This window comes from Mercenaria mercenaria, chromosome 17, assembly GCF_021730395.1.
Source record: "Mercenaria mercenaria strain notata chromosome 17, MADL_Memer_1, whole genome shotgun sequence".
NCBI classification, from domain to species: domain Eukaryota; kingdom Metazoa; phylum Mollusca; class Bivalvia; order Venerida; family Veneridae; genus Mercenaria; species Mercenaria mercenaria.
The window spans coordinates 42,160,702-42,178,056 of NC_069377.1; positions in this window are offsets into that span (position 1 = coordinate 42,160,702).

The window sequence follows — 17,355 nt, forward strand, 5'->3', positions numbered from 1 at the left end:
GCAAGTTCTACCATTGTAAAGTATAAATGAGCCGCACCATGAGAAAACCAACATAGTGCATTTGCGACCAGCATGGAGCCAGACCAGCCTGCGCATCCGCGCAGTCTGGTCAGGATCCATGCTTTTCGCTTTCAAAGCCTATTACAATTGCTGGTTGGTCTGGATCCATGCTGGTCGCAAATACGCTACGTTGGTTTTCTCATGGTGCGGCTCAAATGAAGAGTTTCATTCTGCTTTTTTATTATCACAGGTACAATATAGTTTTCCAGTCAAATTAGCTAGCATGCATCGTAGCCAAAGCAATTACTACTACGTACCGGCGTCTACTTATTACAGATTCCAGTATGCCAGAAAAAATAAAGGTTTCGATACAGGTTGATGAATACAGATTGTGTTTGTCATTTTGTGTTAATGGATACTAAGTAATAGAGAAGATGATAAGCAATAAATATTGAAACGGTACTCACGAATTTCACAGTATGCGAAAGGCTGTTCGTCCTCGGAATGCCCGTGCGTTGTGGAGTAATTCCGTTGTCTTGATAATGGCATTTTCACAAATAAATATGCATGTTTCATGTCACAATGCTTATTTTTTCAAAATTTATATTACATAATTGTATGCCCATTATCTTTTTTTGATATACAATACATACAATAATATATCTATCACAGAAATTTGCATAACAATAAACGACCATTGCACACTTACTATTTGCAAATGTTTTCCTTTAACAAACCAAATACCTATATGCCATAGTGGGCTGCCTATATTCCATCTACTTTTTTAAGCATGCATTTATTCCCTATAAAATAATCATTCAACAGCATTTAACAGAATACACTCCGTTCAGAAATTCTTTTGTTTCTGAAGTGCCAATATATTCGAATTCAGTTGCAGTAGTTTACTGTCCTCATTGCTTTGTATACACCTATCGATATTTTTCAATATTTTCATTTTGTCATAGACTGATAGAGTTCCATAATAGATACATTCGCACACCCGAATCGATTAATTAAATAAAATAATACATGTTTAACAACTGTCCAATAGCGTATACAGTTACACTAGATTGTTCAATATTTTATTCTTCACCAGTTCAGTGTCGACTGTAGAGTAAAGAGAATGTATACACCTTTGTAGATACTTTTATATCTTTCTTCTATGTTTTCACCTTTTTATGAATACATCTTTCTATATTACTACATTTACTAATGAATGCGCCAAATCGATGGTTATACGGATCTCTAATGCTTGCCTGTGTAAGACATGCCTTATACCCTATATGGCTCCCTTCGTATATAACGAAATACACGTTGCTCTGTTCCACATATAGCTCCCCGGTGACATTATACAACATAGACCACGTTGTTGCTAATTCATTTAAGATATTGAGAGCAACTTGAAATACAGAAAAGTGCGGATCCGCACTCTACGTTCAGTAATGTGTGTGAAGTAGGCTCTGAGAAAATAATACAGAGCTGGAACGCCGAGCTAGGCAATCGAACTTAAATCTTTCTTAATTATAAATAAATGTCGAACTAAAATGCTCGGCTACCGGCATTTGATTGTGTAAACCTCGAGGTCATGCTCAATATGTAACGACATTGTCTCGAATACAATTTTTCGCATCTACAGAGAAGGTAAAAACTTCCATACATACAAAACTATACTGAATTAAAGAGCTAACCCACTATTTGCTATTTTGAAAGTACATGTCTTAAATTAAGGGAACAAATTCAATATAGTCAAACCTGTGTTAAAGACCACCTCTAAACAGAGACCTCTTGGCTCTAAAGACCACATGTTTTGTTTCCCATTTTTACATTTACAGTGTATTTAACCTGTGAAGAAAGACCAACTCCCAATAAAGACTACATTTTGACTCTCCCAAGGGTGGTCTTTGTAGACAGGTTTGACTGTAGTATTAAATTACGCAGAGATAAAATTCCATTCATGTACTACCAAAGCCCGAATTTGAAAAGTCACAAAATACACATGAGAGATGCGTTTTTAGAATCTTTATTGATAAGGAAGTGCAGAATTTGTTTTTTTTTTACTAGGAAATGTTTAAATGTCACACACATATTAAATGCTCTTTTACAATAGGGCAGGCATGACAATGTCATTATTTGGTTTGGTTGTCATTTTCTTCCCTCATAACGTTTTTCGCCAGTGTATAAATTCTAGATGTTTTAGTGTATTTTTTTGACTTTTCAAAGATGGATTGAAGTCGTAATATTAGCGGATTTAAATGATAATAATTTGATTTTTTTTTTTGAAATTGTGAAAACTTATCAATAGCATATTGTTCTAAGCGTAGACTAAATTTCAAAATTGTATATTCAGTGATTTTTAAATTACTGGCAAAAGAACTTTTGGCGGGTTAGCTGTTTTGTTCAGTATAGTCAATATGTCTATAAGTATAAGGTATAGTAGTCGTAACTTGACCGCGATGGTTGACCTTAGGCTGAATATTCATATCGATTATTTCATTGTAGAAATCAAGGGTGCTTAGGGTAGCCGTGTATATTTATATGGAATTAGTTTGTATACAGTGCAGTATCAAAGTATATTTACTTACATTTTATCAGTTAAAACTTTCCGATACACTAATTTATATTTACGCAAATTTTTGTTTCCTTTTTCTCGTGCAGCTCGTGTTTTACGTACACTCCTTTTCAATAATAGGTTGTGCCTTATCATGTGTTATAATACAAAGGTCAACCATCGGGGTCAAGTTGCGTCCACTATACAGATACTATGCCCCAACGATAACTTGATATTTACAAACATGACTATAAATAGATTAAAATGGAACATAGGGAATTCAACATTTTTCTAACATGTTACAATCTAATTATGTCTAGATTTTGTACCTGTTGCAAATTAGCTCAGTGGTAAATCATACAGTCCGTGTTAGATAGATCTTTTGCCGTGTGGGTTCGAAACTCAGCATCGACATTAATCTTTTTTCTCTTAAAGATTTAGATTCCGTCATGAACTTTGTGACAACACAGCTGAGAAGTATCTTAAGCCGATATGGCAGATCAGAAAAGTTTACCATTATATCATAGATGATATTGACTAAATGCATGCATTTAAGCCATGCAAATGATAATAATACTATTGTTTTATATTAAGGCATACATACAAATACAAACTATCAAACAAAGAAACAAAAATACGGGAATAAAAATGAAAACGAAAAGAAAAAAAAAAGAAAAAGACAAAAAAATGAAAAAACACTCTTGAAGGTTCGAACCCAGAAAATGATTTACTTATAATATTCAATTGTTATCTGCAGTTTAACCGACTGAGCTATGTTTCCATATAATAATAATATATTTAAGATGAAAGAAATACTAATATTTACTTAGAAGGTAATGTGTAAGCATTATGATTACGCATTGGTATTTCATCGGTTATCATGAAATAGAATCGTCCTCGCGTTTCGGCGGGAATCTTGTTATCATTGCATGGGCGTAGGAGCGAGTTTAACTTTGGGGGGGGGGGGGGGCAAACCTTTTCGACCGGCAGCGAAGGGGGGAGGGGAGCGGCAAGGTATCCCCGGTGCATTATTCATGACAAAGCCTTGTACAGGGGCCAAATGGGCCATAGGCCCTCTCAAGCCTCTATGTTTTAGCAATCATTGAGTTATTCTGATGATACACATACGACTAGGCACTGAACTGTCTTAATCAGTCATATTATGTATTGTTCTAATTAAGTGTGCTGTTTTTTTACATTGTTCTGTTGAAGCCCTGGACATACAATCAATTAGCGCTGCATTTGTCTAATTGTGATATAAAGTTGTGGAAATATCATTTCCCTAGAATGGAAAATGAAAAACAAAAAAAATACATAACGTTTACATGCGTAAACAGGCTTAATAGTTACATAGATTTTGCAGACGCTCAAACCGGAACTGTAGTGATTGCGCTGAATGATATAATATTTTATAAAGTATAATCAAACAATCCTTGGCATGGCGCGTACAGATTTCAGTACTCACACTACAGAAAGAGACAAGTCGGAATACAAGTGAAGTCCAAATGCAAATCAGAAATCAGGTTGAAAAGAATTATATGATGCTAACTAAGTAAGTAAATGTTATATTAGACTGCAGATTATATCTCTTTTCAAAAATATTGGGGCGGGGGGCAAACTATAGTTTGGCCCCACCCTCTCCTAGCTTTGGGGGGGCCTGGCCCCCGCTGGCCCCCGCTGGCCCCCCCTGCTCCTACGCCTATGCATTGGGGATTAGTATTTATTCTTATTTGAGATTACATGAAATTTATGTTAAATCTGTTGACTGTATAGCTTTTAATGACCAAGTTTAGTCACAATAGTTCACATATGATGTCTAAAATCTAATGTAAGGGTCGTAACTTAACCAACATTTGCCAGTCAATACTTCTGTACAGTTAAGGGACTTTTGGGCAGTTACTTTATTCCGCCGAAGGCTATTAATCTGCAGTTACTAGTCCGATACAAAAATAAATTCGTCACTTACGCTTAATTTTCATTTGTTTCAAATTTGATGACCTTTAAAATAGTTCAGAAGATGAATGCCTGTCATAGCATGATCAAATATGTATTTAGACTAAATCAAGGGCCACAACGACCTAACCAGATACGAAAACGTGCTCCGAATATAGCTCTCTCTCCAGGAAAATAAATCTGAAGGAATACATACAGGATGTGAAAAAGCCTACCTGGTGAGGAAAGAATACATTTGTCCGATCACGTGTCAGGAAGAGATATTTCTGTTTTTCCTAAAACTTATCTAAAATTAGTACTAGCACTAAATATTATGACATCACAATTATATACATACTGCCAGGAAATACCCAAATCTATTTGTTATCGTAATCTAGGGGAGACCGGGGATAGTTGTTACATTTTTTATATTTTATATTGTATCGGATGAATTATTTAACCGATTTTGTCCAGCTTACTATCTTTGTAAAGCTCATTCATTGCAATTTTCAAATTTGTACTATTAATTCTAAAACGAAGAATATTACTATCCGATAAAGATAGTTGTACCATGTTGGTGAAATGTAACAACTTACCCCACCGTTGGGGTAAATTGTTACAGCGTCTGGGGCAAATTGTTACAATAAGCAATTTTACAATTTTACAAAGAATTTACATTTTTACAACACAACAGTAAACATACAATGCTTTCCAATCTGTTTATAATATGTATAACACAGCATTTTCATTTCACAAATGAATCATTTCACCGAGTTGTAGTAGAGCCTTGGAAGTTAAACAAAACCTTGCGAATTTCAAACCGTACAGGTCCATACTCTATTTTTTCAGCATTAATGCAAGCCTGAACAATGCTATAGGCCCCTACTATTTACTGAAACTGCTTCTTGTATTTTTTTGTATCTGTTTGCATGTATATAGGCAATACAATATGGTTAAATCAAAACATCTCTTCCATTTCTCCATCATATCCACAATGATGACAAATAGGACGATGTTTACATCTGTTTACATTTTCTTTTGTTTTGTTGCTTTCTGTTCTTTAGTTCTGAGCACTTGTTTTGCTCATTTTTAGCAAATTTTCCACAGTTTCATGGTGAATTCTTATTTTACTATGTTAGCACTCTTTTTGGGCGTATCTGTCAGAAGAGCTCTTTTACATTCTTTCGCCATCCAGCAGTCATTCTAAATTGGCATTTCTTATCTGGAGAAAACGCAGGCCTGTTGTAGTTGTTCGCTGCTCTTAGTGCACTATTAGATTTTATTTCATTTCTATTCACACCAGTCAGGACAAGATATTTATTTCTCCACTGAATACGACATCTTCATGGACAAATTGCAATAATGTTTGTATCGCCGGAGGAGCTCTGATGATTTAAAATGGCAGAGGTGCCAATGCAGCTACACAAAGTTGACAATATAAGGTAGCGCTTAATATCGTCAGTTACATTTTGGCCATTTGAAAAAATCTATATAGTAACTTGCATGGTCATTTCACTTCATTTTCAGTAGTATGCGCATGGGGTAGTTGTCATCTCTGCTATTCAATGTAACTACAGCATAGAGCCAACAATGTCCATCCCCATATGCAGCTTCCTGGTTCAATCGGGCATTTACTATAACAAAAGTAGTGTTCTGGTTTCCCTTGTCTCAAACAGGAAGGTCTAATACGGTTGTTCCAGTCTCAAATAAAGGTTCTCTTGTGAATCTTCTCTTTGGGGTCAACTGGTAGTATGTATCAACGTGCCCCGCACTAATTGTAACAACATGCCCCGACCCCACAACACGTGACAATATCTAAGGTAGACAACTCGGAGAAAGCATGTAACCTCTTGAGATTTTACGATTTTTAGCACAATTCCTTGCTTAGTCCAACAACATTTTTAAAGTTTTATATATATTTCAAGTGTGCACGTGAACCGAAAATATATGAAAAACTCGAAAATTTACTTACGTGGCCCAAAATCTAGCTCTTTGTTCTATTTTTCAAATAACTGTCACCAAGTTAAACAACGCATACGTAAAAGATGGCGACTTTTAAAACTAACAAACACACATAATCTGTGACTTTATATGATGCGTCATCACTTCAATATTTGCAGTGTAACAACCTACCCCATGTAACAACTATCCCCGGTCTCCCCTACTTTGAACGTTATGGGAAAGAAAATGATCTTACATGTATGCCTGTGAATGACAGCTGTTTACCTAACCCTCCCTAAGGTTCGGGTTTTTATTCAACACTGTCCTTCGGGTAGGGAATAACCTTGTCTTATACAGGCAGGCATGTAAGATCCTTATAGTCTCAAAGCTGAGGGACAGCGTGGAATGAAAAAAACCATAGGCCCCATCTAACGGTATCCTTTTGGTATAGCATTATATAGTAAGAAAAAAGAAAAGGTAGGACACTTCCGAATACCCATATTCTCTTGTTCATTAATATATGATCGATTTCAATAGAATAAAATTCAAACGTTAGTTGGAAATATTAATTTTAACAAATATACCACAAAAAGTGTTCAAATAAGTCCTATTATAGCTATAAAATCAATGTTTTACACTTTGAATCGAGTCCAACATTTGCTTTGCTCCGCTGTTACCGGATCTACGGTGCGAATATCCTCTGCGATTTCATTGGTTAATAGGTATAGTTTGACAGATACCGGGAAAATCGATATACCTCGGCTATATACCTTCATCATCATTACTTCAATAGAACTGAATGAAAAAATAGCGACAAACAATAATAAACAAAAATGTCAATTCAGTTAGAACAACTAAGAAGCGCTGCTAAGCGTGACCACAACATTATTATATCGGGCCAAGCCGGTACAGAATATAAATTTTTCGATTTATTTTCACGAAATTTTATACCTTCGATACCGAAGGTTTATTTTTGACCACCGCAATAAGGACTACAAATTCACTCCGTTGCAAACCGGATGTATACAAGCAGGGAAGGTGTAGAAATCTGAAGTTCGTGGAAAATCGCTGATTTCTTTAAAAATAATGTAGCGATAAAGGTTAAACTTATGCCGTAGGATTATTACAATAATATCAATTAATTAAGTGTATCGTTTGAACCGTACGTTCTATATTAGCTTCAAATCAGATTTGGTGTTTCGGAAGTGTCCTACCTTTTCTTTTTTCTTACTATATAAATGCTATACCATAAGGATGCGTTAGATGGGGCCTGTGAAAAAAACGGGCACTAGGGAAGTAAGTGTTTGTCTTTGTTTTTAGGGAGGTTTTTGATCCACGATGTCTCGAGGGTTAGAAAAACACATGCCTTACTCAAGCAATCATGTTAGATAATTTTTCTTGCCTTTCTTTGATATTATTACAACATTTTCAAATATACTGTAAACTAAAAAACGCTCATACACTATGACGTGATTGACGTCATAAAAATGAAGTCGAATTATGATGTCAATATGCACAGGTCTAATGTCGAAGTTTAGAACAGTTAGTTTAGTGATTGTAGTACGCTTCGCAGTCTGCTGCTATGTGCTGTTTACTATTATATATATCTTGATCTCTACTATATTAAATTGAATTTTAAAGGTTCAGAAATATTCTGTGATATTCCATGGTATTGTAAGGTACGGAAGTGGACCTGTCATTCATGTTCGCCTATGTGCTATTATACGCTTTTTCGGCATTCTCCGACATTTAGCCTACTGTAAGGCGTAAAAAAATTGTTTGTTTCCGGCAACATGCTCAAAAAATAGGGTAGGTAGATCTTTTTATTAAGTGGGACTTCTCGGAAATTATTTCCGTGTTGAAAAATGAATACAAATAAGGGAGTTATGCCTTTAGAGCATTAGAAAGTTGATTTCTAACATCTCTGACCATGTTTAAAGCATAAAAAGTGCAGTTTTTCAACATTTTGTTAAAATGTTGAAGAAAAAATTCTCCAAGGCCATAAAAACATTAAGGGTCGTGCCAAAAATTTTAAGTAGGTTGGGATACCGGAAACAACAATTTTTACGCCTAATTGGATCACATGATTTTCCATAACATCATCATGCATAGATAATATGTAATCGCACGAAATTTCAGGTCCGACATCTGAATATAAACAAATTTTAGAGAGATACTGTATTAAAATAAATGGTGTGGAGGTGGTGAAGGGAACGAGATCCATGAGTACGTACAGTGGTATGCTATAGCGATTAGGTGACAAACATTTGTCCGTGTAACAAATAGGCGAAATTCTGAAACAAAAGGACATATGCTTGTGTTTAGTCTTGACCTTTTGCTTTATGTATCATGAAAGAATTGTGTCAAAGATGTGGCGCAAAAACTTTTCTTTAGCAACATTGGTAACGGTAAATGCAAACATGTTTAATAGTAGGTTTTGAGCTCATGAACGATGTTTGCAAATCAATGTCGTGATTATTTGCATAATGTTACTCCTTTCAACTTATATGGTTTTAATTCAACTACCCACCTTTTACTAACCATTACCTTTTACTATAGGACCCTTTTTGGAAGAATGAAAACACATGTAATTTGACTAGAATATATATGTTTGATTTGTTAAAGCAATTTTGATAAAGAGTCTGCTATTACTTGCTTGGTAGCATTCTTTGCTTCCAAGGGGTCTTTTTATAGATTTTATGAACTATCAAAACAGCAATCTTTAAGTGCCGTTTGGCAGCCTTAAAATACCCCCCCCCCCCCCCCCCCCCCCCCACACACACACGTACTTTGATTTAGTGTTGTTATATTTTCTGGTCCTTTGGGATCATGAATCTGTGTAACATAATTCCGCTTAAGTCGGTGATAGGAGGCGTGAGAGGTGCTGCACTTTCCATTACCTCTCATGAACAGATTCAATTAAACCGAGTCTGCTATTACTTTGCTTGGTTGCATTCTATGCTTCCAAAGGATCTTTCTATAGATTTTATTTGTATTCTGGGTATTCCAATCATTTCTATTGATGATTATTGATCATTTTACTGTTAATATCTATCATCTGTAATGATTATAAGAATACCCTGTTTTTTTGAGTTTTACCTGATATCATAATAAGTAACAAGAGAGATTTTGTACTTTCTACAATGTAACCATATCAAATGTATTTTATGTCCTTATCAAACTAAAGATATTATCAACTCAATTTGTAAATAGTGATTGTATTGCCTGACATCGGAAAACTTCCAGGAATATCGCCTTTGGTCCTGAAATAAAGTGAAAAAGGCCCAAATATTTGTCCAAGGATTTCCTGTTTGATATTTCTTATTAGATACGAAGTACTTACTATTAGGAAGTCAGCTGGGGACATCTCTGAAGCAGACACTAATGTAGATCCTGCACCATGGATTGTTACAATATATTTTTCATACGCGTGTTTCATTCATGCACTTTGAATTTAACAGCTTTCAATGTCACCGTGACAAATGCAATATTTGCAGCTGCGTACTTGTGCTGCTAGTAATGCCTTGTTTCTTAAACGACCTTTTGTATCCGCTGTTTATCTCAACGGACTATGACAGACCTCTAAATATTAATACTGCAAAGAATGAGTACATACGACACTAACTGGGAAAGAACTGAATATCCTAGGTATCTCAGAGTCTGTCACATGACAAACTGTCCTGCTGTGGTGAATGAATTGCCATATGTGACACTGGCCCTAAGCTGGGGCCTTTAGTCTCAAATTTAAGAAAAATGCCACATTATTCTGATTGTTTGTGTCAAGTTATTTTAATAATGATCAAAGCATGGCATCGTACGAACAAGGCACAAACATTTAGTATCCAAAAGCGATTTTAATTGGGCTAATTAATAGATGTAAATAAAAACCAGCCGAACAGTTCAGAATATCGTTTTAACTGATATCTTGGGGCTGTCGTCCTTAGTATGTTTAAGCTAACTTTCAACTTGTCCTCAATTTATGGCTGAAATATCAATATTGGCGGTAATAATGATGATGGAAACTTGTGATAAATAACCAGTAAATGAAATCGGGAATAATGTTTTATACTTAAACTACTACTACTACTACTGCTACTACTGCTGGTGCTGCTGCTGCTGCTGCTGCTGCTGCTGTTACTACTACTACTACTACTACTACTACTACTGTATTACAACATCTTATACACCATCTTATACAACTTATAATGATAATACAACTTGTTTCCTATACTAAGTTGCATAAAACAAAAGCGACCAGCCTTTGCTTCCAAATTGAATTATTTGTTTGCGGCGTTTCTTCGTCAAATATCGTCATTTTCTCATTTTCACCACATTCCTCACTTCCATGTTGAGGACACCAAGTCTCATATTGCCTGTTTATATAATTCCGTCAAGCCGTAAATTAATCAAACGATTGATCAGCGATTTATTTCTCTGTTTCTCCAGCAGCCAAGTACTTTTCGTCCTTACATTCATTTTGTATTTGTATAGAAAGAAAATAACTTTTACCGTGGTATAGAATGTGCTATTTTATATTTTAAGCAATTCTCAAAAATATAAACACAATTGTGTTGTCAAAAATAAATCGGCAATCAAAGTAATGATAGCTAAAACTTTCACAGTATAAATCAAAAGTGAACCGACATGACTGTGCGATTTTTTTCTTTTGATTTTTAAAGATACCAAGTGATGAGATGTAAACGTGTAAAATACAAAAATAAAGACAATGTAGATCGTACATAAGCATGAAACTACAAGTTAGGCATCTTTCAAATATTATACTGTAGTTCAAAAGGCTATTTTCATAACTTATCTCCGCTCGTTGCGAGCTGTACTTAGCATTCCTGATCATCAAGGAGAACAGTAATTTACTTACATTTGAAAAATCTGCTCCCGTAAAGCAAATCGGTTTCTATTTCTTTTCCTGACTAATGACAAACAAAAGAAATGAACAATGATTTTTATATAAATGTATAACAAACTATAGTGCCCTCGTGCATAAATGTCTGTTTTGTTTTGGAAGAATTGCGTTTCAAACAGTTAACTGTATTCCAGATAGTCACAGTGATAAGCCATTGCTTCTGACAGTTACTTGCAAACTCATGACCCAGAGGTGAACGTCAGTGATGTTGCACAACACAGTTCGTCTGCTAGCTGATTTAGTAAGGGACAAAAAATATGTGTGTATCGTTCGAATCTAGGTGACATGGAAGGGATGAACGGGGTACCATTGTACATGGACACTATCTTAAATATACCCAGTGAAAAAGTGTAGATGACCTTTGTAACCAGCCGACCAATGTTTGTCATTTTTTTCAGCACAGGGTAAGTACACTAACACCATGCAGTTGCACTCCCTTGAGGTCATTTTAACATTTCCATTGCTCTATATATTGATGAAAGTTCAGACAGACCGACAAGCAGAATTCCGATTAGACCCAGGCGGCCGGATGTTGGAAGTTTAAGAAGTAATCGTATGTTACATCTGCGTTGGGGGAGGCGTTATTTATGCCGGACATGTGCGCAATGGGCAAGCGTTTTTAGCAATGACATTCACTTAAAGGGCTTGGTACGGTTAACATTCAAAATGGCATTTCGTGCCAATTGCTAAAACATTAATGACTAATAGTATCACCCTTTTAAATTACAAAATTAAAAATAAATACATGTTAATAAATCATGAAAATTGTCCCTTCTACGCGTCTATTTTCAACCTCTGTGCGAAAACGCTACACTTACGTGCTAATTTGACGTTACGTCAAACGTTACTGAAAGGCATATACGAGTATACATGTAATTTACGTAGTTTCATTCCAATTGTACTTAAATTATGCGGGCAAGCATAATATTCCTTTAATGCATGAGTTCCATATATTCAGTACTGAAACTGCACGAAATCAATATTCTATTTCACATAATCAGAAATAACATCACACCATAAAGTTAACGAGAAAGACGATAAAAATAATTTTGCTGAATAAAAATAGTTCCATTATCAACGTAATGAATAATAAATATATGAAAGACGTATATAAAAATGTCCTATATATTTAAGTTTGTTTGATTCATTGACATTATTATTCGATCAGGTCCGTGCAAATATAGCCGTGCAATACCAATTCCATGGAGTCCACAAGGCCATTTTGTGCAGAAAACCGTATCAAGCCCTTTAAGTTTACAGACGGTAGGATTCGTGTTTTGTGTAGAAAGGGAAGAAAGGTGTGTGTTGGATTGGGGTGGGGGAGGTTTACTAATAACTGTTCATTGAACGAAACCGTTTTGTTGATGGGAGTAGATTATCTCTATCATGGTCTTGGTGGAATCATACGAGGAAAATCATGGAAAAACTGAATGCTAAGCGTTATGAAAATAAGGTTTTGCGTCCTTTGGCAGTTCCATTTCTTCAACAGATCAATGGAATGAATTCTTGTGCACGATGTCGCTAGACCCCATGTAGATGCCCATACATGGGGATTTCTTGCTGGACAAGACATGTACGTTCATTTTTTCATGACCCGCGTATTCCCCAGTTTGTTATCCCATAGAGCATTTTTGGGGGAGGAAAGTCAGAAAAAATAAAGTTTTGAACAATCTGCAAGGTCTTGAAAATGCGCTTCTGTTTGAATGGAACAGGAATCCAAATGACGTCATGTCATTGCTATTTCGTTTATTTACAGTCATACGTCGAAGAGGTGGACACACTACATATTGTGACGCCCGGACCCCTGCCGAGTTCCTCAGGGTTGCCCGCTGCACCACATTTAAACTTTGGTTCGTCACGCGGCCCAAGTGAGGGAGTTCATCAGAAAGACTCGAAACCGTCTGGACTTAAATAGGCTATTTTATTAATTAATAGACTATTAGGGCTACAGTTGTTACAATAAACGATAAAATACAAGATGTCTGTTCATACTTGTCTTGCATTGAAAAATAAACATAACAGACCTAGAGCTGACTTAATCTTAAGCTTATGGATATAACAGACGACGGTGACCAGAACTGGCATGTGCCACATCTGGTAGTGTACCAGATAAACAGTGATAAACAAAGTAAACAATCAACTTATCCGCTCTAGAACGAGAGAACAGGCAAATACAAAAGTATTTCACCTGATTACGATCCATATTCAACCTTTTAATATCAGAGCTTTTCATTCAACACAAAAGTGTTGTTGCTTATCGGGTTGTGACTACAGCGATACGGAACGCCCGGTATTTTTACCAACACAAATATGACGTCACAAATTCAAAATGGCCGACAGTCGCCGGCTAGCTGAATTCAGTCGGCTTATAGGCCTAACTAAACAAAAGGAACCAGCGTGGGAGCCATCTGGTCTAGTCGCGTAATGGCTGCCAGGTATTTGAACAGTAATTTTTCACTTGGCATGGCAACAGAGATCTAAATTGAGGCTAGTTTTTGTTTAAATTTCATTGTGGATGTACTGTTGACATTTTGGTAGGAGAAATGGGAGAGCAGGTTGTATTTGGTGAAGTCAAGCTCCATTTTAGTATGAGTAGTACTTCCAGGTCACAGCAGTGTGATTTTGATGTCAGTTTACAGTAAGTAAATGTGACCAGAGAAATCTTTCTTAGAAGATACATGACCCCTACTTTTCTCTTCATTTTATATCAGTTTTATCATAACTCTTTAAAATGAGGTAAGGATTTGTTCTCTTAAATGGGTCTAGCTATGTTTGGTAGCTCTTTGAAAAAGGTCAGTTTTATATAGAATATATAGGGGAAACTATTTAGGCTATTGTGACCTATAAGAAAATGTGGGCAAAAAATGAGATTTGTCCAGATATTGATATAAATGAACTAGTTTGGTCAGATTTTGGTAAAAAAATGAGCATTTCATTGAAATTTTGCTGCAAAAATTGGTAAAAACCCAAAAAATCACATTTTCACTGTCTTGGGGGTATTTTTTTTTAAAAAAAATGCAAATTTGCTCTCTAAATTATGCCCATCTATACCTTTCAGAGGGGACATTTGGTATATTTCGAAGTGTTAATGTGTAATTTGCTTGCAAATTATGGTGAAAATTTATGAAATAGGGCAAAAACCAGCTCTGGCTACAAGAACTGGTTAAAAATTATGTCGCGACATCAGTTTTGAAGGAAAATTGGCGCTGGGACACGCGTTACTGAAAATGCCATAAAACCTGGAAAACTGATTTAATCAAGCTGAAACTTGGTATTTTTCATGCAGATGTGTTACTGGTACTATACAAACGAAATTGAGACTATTACAGAAAAACAGTTTTTCTTTAAGCATGTTTACATGGAAATAAGGGTATGGCAGCAACTAATAATGAGTTGTAAATATCTTTACGGACAAATACCATCGATTTAACGTAATAATAGAATTTATATGAACCTATTTATGAAGCAATTAGCCTTCGATGTTCGTACACAGAACTTTTGTACCCAGTGTCTGACGAGATAAAAATTACAACAAGAATGAACAAATGCCTGGACACCACAATATTAACTACTTTTAGGGGAAAAACACTGTGTTAAACTTGTCCTACATTTTTTAGGTTACTTTCTTTCAAATCTTAAAATTGACCTTAACTATAAAAAATTTTGATTTAATTCACATTATTCTGAAAAACACAAAAAAGCGTTGTTCTATTATACGGATCAAAATTGAACCTTTAATTTGTTGCATATGTGTGTACTATGAATTTTCGTACATGGTGGTCTCAACCTTATACATATTGTCTGTTCTGACTGAGCTTACATACAGGTTTTGCTCATATTACTCAGATTTGAAAATAATATTATATGAGAAAGAACAAAACGATATTCGGCCAGATGTGTACTTTATAAACTACACAAAATACATCCATAAAAGACTTCGGACACTTTCTATATGAATTTGCCTATTCCAAGAGTGAAAAATAAACCACTAAGAAATAAGTATCTAATTACCTATACCATCAAAATACATATTTGAGATTATTTCTCAAAGTCAAATTTTCAATATTTGTTTCATAAAACGGTAATTTTTGCTCTAAATAGAATTACGTACCCTGTTGTTGCATCAAAACCATATTTGGCCAGCATATGTAGATATTAATTATACACATTTTCTGTGACTATTGTGTTGATGGGGAACAGTACTTTTAAACAAAAAATATAACGGCAGGGTGTCCCCAAATGTAAAGTAACCAATATTTTTTATATTCATTTTTAATAATTTGATTGTCACATATTTTTACATCTGTTTGTAACTCCAATACTATACAAATGTTTGAAAGGTACACGTAGGCATGTTATACATGTATAGTAGTGAGAGAAGCAAATACTGTGAATTCATTATTATTCGTTGCGTTAAATTTTCGATGGCTTATCCCTGGAACAACTGATACGGGGACTGGAAACCGGCATTTATCTTATCTTATGCTGTCGTCCAATCGAAGCGTATGCCGTAGGTTATTTTGCTAATACTCAAACACTTACGCCTTACAGTTTAACTCGTCCTTTCAGTGAAAATCTGGGAAAGCATTTGTTGAATTTTTTGTTGAAAACAAAAGTTCTGCCGTATTAGACCTTCCTGCTTATCCTGGTTGTTTGTTGCAGTAGACTGGCAAATGTGTGCTGTAAAATACTAGCATCACACCAGGTAATCTTCTGCATGTCCTTCTTTGCGACGCTCACGACACTAGCGATGAGGATGTTATTTGTTTTCCATTTTGTTTTTATTATTTTTTTTTTTGTATTTTTTATATATTTTTCATTTCTTTTATTTTTTCATCTTCTTCTGTGCGTTTATATTTATTTCTTTTAGACACAAACTAACTGTAACACGCATTCATTACTTCATGTTCTTCCTTCTGTGAAAACTGAATTGAAGATTGTTCTTTGCGGCGGACTAGGCCTAAACACCATAAAAAAGAGGCAATATGTGCACAGCATTTTATCTGATCCTGACTATAGTCTATCTAACAGAAATAACGCTTGACATTGATATGCCTGTGATGCATAGGTCATGAACAGCAGCTTCTTGGCAGGTCATGTCAGTGACGGTTTCACATTCAGTGTGATGCCACGAAAGTGATTTGTCAAGTCGCTTTCCATGCAGATGGCATATACAAATACGGCTAGACGCGAAAACGAACTAAAAGGTCCAGCCGAGTTTCAGGTGGATTTTTTATGCAGCGACCTGCCTTTACTTTAGCCCTACAAATGACATATTTCGAATGTGTTTTGCTCACAACTTCAGCCTTGATTAGAGAACATTATCTTTAGATGGGCTGTTGTCAGATTTATCCCGATTTAACTTTTTCCGATACAGCTTCCTTAGGCAAGCCCCACAAAGAACTGTCATTTCGGATACATTTTTACTACATGTTTAAGCCACATGAGCCGTGCCATGAGAAAACCAACATAGTGGCTTTGCGACCAGCATGGATCCAGACCAGCTGGTCAGGCTCCATGCTGTTCGCTTTCAAAGTCTATTGGAATTAGATAAACCGTTAGCGAACAGCATGGATCCGTGACTAGACTGCGCAGATGCGCAGGCTGGTCTGGATCCATGCTGGTCGCAATTGCACTATGTTGGTTTTCTGATGGCGCGGCTCAAGTATTATCTGTGCCACTGGTACTTATCCCAAGCAAGAATATCCTACGGCCTTGATAAGATGACTGCCTTTTCTTAGTATTGATGTTATACAGCACACAAATACCTGTCATCACATAACACACTGCTCGGAATTTGCCCGAAATATCGCTCTTTTTGAGCCAGGTAACCTCAAGGGCATGCATTATTAATAGATGATTATAATTACATGCATCTCGCTCTGTGGCAGAGAAAAATCAGCATGATAGTAAGCATGATTAGATAATGATCTGTAGATTGCTTATGATAAAGAGAACACATTTCTTTTATATGAGTTTGCAATAGAAAATTATTTGTTTTAAGTAAAAGTAG